Raw genomic sequence first — 6,129 nt, forward strand, 5'->3', positions numbered from 1 at the left:
GACAAATCGGTCGTGACGGAAACAGTGCATCACACGTTGATAGTTTACATCGGGTTGGTACGGATAGTGTAACTGCAATAGTTCAAGAAATGGACATATTCAAAGTATCGTCATATGTTAAGCATAGTGGCGAATTGCAATTTTGACTAATGAAAGTTCTTGTTATCGAGATTCTATTTCAATGATCCGCTCTGTAAACACGGTTAAAGTAAACATCGCACAAAAAAAGTTAATAATGTAAAATTACTTCGGAAAGGGGGTCAAAATATAACGGGGGTTATACATTTTTGGAAAGAATGATAGGGGAGGGGGTCATAAAATGTTTAATGACCAAAATGTAGGGAGTCACAAGATGACAAGATGATGATAGTGTGTTTATTTTATTCCAAAAGACTGATTTCAATAAAAATTTTAGCAGCCTGTTTAGGGGGTAAGGTGTACCGGTGTTGGTGGTGGGTGGGTCATAAAATTGTTGCCGAAATAGAGGGAGGTCGCAATTTTATTGACGCCGCCTTTTTGTAGATTTGGGACACCCTTACGAAGAAAATGATAGCCTCCTAATGCATAGTTTAAAAGATATTTCCATTGAAATTTCCGCCGCAAATGGTTCAGAGAAAGGGCTTTGGAGTAGCGAATAGCTCGATTTAATTTTTTAGAAGTCTCACATTTTATCATGTAAATTGCCATATTTTGCTCAATACAAAAATAGTGTTGATTTCATCAAGACATTGCCTTTAACAATACTTTTTTTTCGCAGTATATATTTTAAGTATTGAAATCTTGCAAATCTCGGCAACTTACCGACCTCCCATCCATAAGTATGGCATTACCATCTGCAGGATTCATAAACTGTGGCACATTCCCATAATTAATAGGTTGAAAGCCAGGATTGACTGGAGAAATAGGTGACTTCGGTGCAAATATGCCTTTTTGTATCATCATTAGACAGGTAAGCGCAGCGGCGATGGTGAGTAAGCCTACTATTGATCCCACAGCAATACCACCGATAGCTCCTCCTGATAAACCTTGATAAATATGATACAATAGAACCCTTCCTGAACCTTCCTAAATTCTTAAGCTTAAAAGCTAACACGCTAGGTGACCTACCGTAAAACCTCGTCTACAAGCATATAGATTGTTTTTGATGAAAGCTTAATTAATACAAAACAACCGTAAATATGCCAATACAACAAATTGGTCTTCCAATAGTACATATTAATTTTGTATTATGTTTGTATCGATAATATTATTTGCTCAAACTATATAATGTTATCCTTTCAAAAGCATTCTCTATGCTTGTAGACTAGGTTTTACGGTATTAGGTGAAAAGTGTATACATATAGAAGAAGCGCAAAACTACCTAGCATACAATATTTTCTCTGATTCTTACCTGTATGTCATTTTAACGGATGCTTTATATTTGTTATACAAGTTACATTCAATTAGCAGTATATATAATATCGAATTGATTAATTCGAATTAAACAATTCATCAAGTAGCCGTGTCAGCTTTCAAGAGGGGGTATATAAGAATTTGTGGGGCAATAACAAAATAAATTTATTGGTTATATCATTCTGATCCTTTATATTGGTGCTACCGTTTTTTTATAGAGAGACTGTAAATGTGAAATCTTGGAGCTTCAAAAATAGGTTCTCTATTTCTTTTTCATTATAATCCCCATCCCTCTGACTACGCTACTGGGTAGTGGGCGATGCTATTAAAGACGTTACAAGGCTACCAGTGACAGGTGATGGACCACAAAGACACAAAAGAATATGCGATTTTTGGAGATTTTTCATGAAAGTTACTTAAAACCAACCTGGATAGTTTATACTACAACAAGGGTTTCTGGAATTGTAATATGCTGTATGTTATGATAAACATAATTCACAAAATATTTGCTGCGGGAAATAAATGATCCTGGTTGCGATTGTCATATTATGTGGAATATCTAGGGTGTGCGCTCTTTAAGCAGCAAAGTCCCTGTGTTTATGGCATGATGTGGGGCCATAGCGATCAGCGACAACGTGTAAAGTGTGCTGATGCGTGTGGATCAACGTCTAGGCGTTATGCTTCTGCGTAGCGCACCATAAATTACTTGCTTTAAAAAAATATTTATCGATAGAAGACAAATCTTGTTTATGCTCTCATAAACTTGGAAAAATGTATTTTTTTCCTAAAAATTTAACACGAATAATGCTGTCTCATTTAAAAGTAGAGGAAGACCACCAACAGCGTGGATGTCACCTTTGCAGACTCCTGTCTAGAAACATTAATGGATACCACCAGTGCTGGCATCAATGAATTGTATAATATGAATTAATAAATTCGGTATTATAGACTGATGAGAATTGGATTCATGCAGCTTGTGATACTCTGATCACTTCGACTAATTAAGTTGCTAATACAATACTGAAATGAATAATCGATAACAATACTGAAATGAATAATCATAGATTAAATTTCATACGGGCTCATTGTGATTTCAGATACAAGGTTTAAACAAGTTACTTTGAATAGTATTTAAACATAATATTATGTGTTTAACAATGCTGAACCAACCTGATGTTTGGTCACACTGATCACCCTCATAACCATCAGCACATCTACAAAAGAAATACAGAACAAGAAATAAGCCAATTATTTGGAGTTTTAAATCAGAACTATTGCAGATTAAATACGGTACAGTATTGGAATATTATAGACTTCCATTAATTCACATTTTGTTCTATTGCTGAGGGTTGGTCCAATGTCTTCCTACCGTAAAAACTCGATAATTAGCATGTGCTTACTATCGAACGCTTTTGAAAACATGACATTGTACCAAAGTCCGGCGCTTTACCAACTGGGCTAATGGGTTGAGACACAAATTTGCAGGATTACTTGTTCGTATATAACTATGTGTATCGGTGATTTGATCAAAACCCTTTTCACTTTTGTGGATGGGGTACTTCATGTTTGCATGTTTTAAAAGCGCCTGATAGTAAGCACATATGCTAACTATTGAGTTTTTACGATATTGTGTTTTGTACGCCACATTGTGGGCTATCATCAAAATAATCGGATTCCAAGGTTTGAGTTTGGGGACCGTTCACAAACACTTGTGGGGGGGGGGGCTGATGCAAACAAAATTCATCGCGAAAATTTTTCAGGGCCCCCTTTACAGACCTCAAAAATTTCAGCCCCCCCCCTTTTTGACATGAAAATTGTGGGTCAACCCCATAGAAAAGCATATAAACTCAATTTTCTCAGGACAATTTGTAGTCATTTTTTCAGGGCCCCCCTTAGGAGGGTCAAAACCTTTCAGGCCCCCCTTTTTTGAATCAGCCCCCCTAACAAGTGTTTGTGAACAGTCCCCTAGAGGTTTGGATTTTATGTCACTGAGGTATAAGTGCATTAGTACCACAGACCAGATGGGGAAGTTCTCTTGTGGTCTACGCACTAGCATATATCGCCTTTTAACCACAATGTCGTGGGTTCGAGGCCCGGAAGAACCAGAAGTGACTCGAAGATAGCGCAGGGTGTGGTGGTCCCTGCTGTTTCTTAACACCAGGTGAACCCATCCATTGGAAAGAGTTATTATAAGTTAACAAATGGCTGGCTGCATCCAGGAAGTAAGGAGCGAGAATGCGTCTTACGAGAAGGTGGGAGCTTTGTCACCGAAATATAAGTGCGTTAATGTCATACACCAGACGACGAAGTCTTCTCTTGGTCTATGCATTGGCACGTTCGCCTTCGATAAGCGGTTTGTGACAATCAGATGCAAAAACGTGTACCACAATGTACATTATTGAACTCTACATTACATTTCACTACCTGGAGAGAATTGATCAAATATTGAATTCCCTCCTGGGGTTCGTATCTGTTAATGAGTTGACCAGATCACAAGGATGTCATTATAGAGGCAGTATATAACACAGATGGGTCAATGAGTTATATAAAAATGACATTGTGTGGTATTTAGTGAGTTTTGCCTGAGACAATTTGTGGTTAAATGTTGATCCGTCATTACAAGAGTTATTACCGTCGGTTTGGTTGAAAAAGGATGAGTATACGGCTTAATAACCTTTTTGCTCATAACATCTAAACAGAACAGAATTGTTTTATTTCATGTCTCCTACTATTTTCTACTGTGATTATGAGAAAAATATCATCTTTCTTCTGATGTCAAAATCGTTATTTTGATTGGGTAAGGTGTAGGAGGATGAAGATGCCGATTGGGTTATCCACTTAAATTATACCATGATCTAACTACAGAGAGGTAGAGAAGTGATGGTAGATGCTTTCCTTTATTTAAACTTCGAGTGTTAGTTGTTGTAGCCCCGGTACAGATATTGAATAGGTTTTGTTAGATTTTTATACTATAGATTGTACATTTGTGTATAAATTGAGGGCGCTATTTACATACCTTTTTTTAAATTAGCCAAATAAGAGTTATTCCTTACATTTCATGATAAAAAGTTTTTTGATAATTTCCTTGTCAGTTGTTAGTCTTTTTTCTGAGGTTCTAATACCACTCTACAAGTGTCTCCTTCTCAAGTGGCAAGCAAGATTTGAGATAATTAGCGTCATCATTGTTCTACTTTAGCGTACTATTTTCTCTAGCTATGTCTCCATATTTCCAAATTGCTGGTGGTCCTGGAGATCCACTCCCTTGACTTAAAATATTAACATAACAAGACATACCCGTATAGTAACGGTTCAAGAGGAATTAGCCTCTAGCGTTCGTTTATTGGTACTGATAATTGTAAGTATCTAAAGAATAAATAATAGGGTTACTTACTGACAGTAAAAAGTGGTAGCTGTAGTTTCACAATTGCCTCCATTCTGACAATAATTATGTGGACAAACCACTGTAGTATACATCACAATGTAGAAAAAATAACAAAACGGTTACATGTGAGTAAGTGAGAAAGTGAGTATGCCTTTCATTGATCTACTAGTTTTTCTGGAAAAATTCGGCGAAAATCAGTCGAGAATAAAAAAAAATCGCATTTTGCATTTCTTTTCAAACCACTCGTGAGCTTTGAGACAAACCTTTTTTTTTGGGGGGGGGGCTACTTGAATGCCAGTTTGCAAAGTTCCACTTGCCACTGACTGAACACATTGCCTCTTGGGGATACATTTTACACAGTGCGATGCAGGGTTAATTGTTACCATGTTTGTTTATCATCATAGCTCATACATTTTCATTTTTCTTCCTTAAAGGCCCGGTCACACTATGACGGACGATAACCAACGAAAGGTGACGAACGTGAAAATCACAAAATGTTGACGGCAAAGCGACGACGAAAAGAGGAAAAACAAGATTCGCTGACGAGTGGAAACGACCTTCAGCGACAACACGACGGCAAGGGACGAAAGGTTGCTGCAGGAAACGGAGACTAGCGACCAAAACCGGACGTTGTCTGGGCGGCGAGTGGCGATGTCTCGACGGAGCCTGACAACAAGCAACGAGGTCAGACGGCTGGAAGCGGATTTGCTTGCGGCAAGGAACGGCAGCTGACGGTGGATTGCGGCGATGATGATGCGGGCACGGTGGCGAAGCGGTTCATGCTCCACCTCGCAATCGGAGTGTTGCGAGTACGAGCCCCGGCGGTGCCATCGTGTTGTGCACTTGGGCAAGGCGCTTTACCTCACTTGCCTCTCTCTACCCAGGGGTGAAATGGGGAGCTGTTAGGAATATTGTCCATTAAGCGCCGCCCTGAGCATGCCTTAGGTATTGTATGGCAGCTGACATGTTCTAATGACAGCGGAATAAATGTAAAGCGCTTTGATACATGTGAAAGGTGCTGTATAAATATCAACATTTATTTATTTTATTTTATGACGTGACTCAGCGGCCGACATCAAAGCATGCGGGTTGTATAGTCCACTTTGGTGTTCCCACGCTTCACAACGTTCTGGTCATCCACTCAAAAATATCAATATCAATAATAATCAAAAAATTAATATTAACATCAATATCAACAGTAATCAAAGATATTAAAATCAATATCAATAACAATCCAAACTATTATTCGTCGCGTTCGTCGGCAAATTTTCAACATGTTGAAAATGTTGTGACGACAATATAAGTAGTTGTGATTCCGTTCCAATTTCGTTGGAGACCCCAACCCTCATTTCTTT

The sequence above is a fragment of the Amphiura filiformis genome, unplaced genomic scaffold (assembly GCF_039555335.1).
Source record: "Amphiura filiformis unplaced genomic scaffold, Afil_fr2py scaffold_22, whole genome shotgun sequence".
Lineage (NCBI taxonomy): Eukaryota > Metazoa > Echinodermata > Ophiuroidea > Amphilepidida > Amphiuridae > Amphiura > Amphiura filiformis.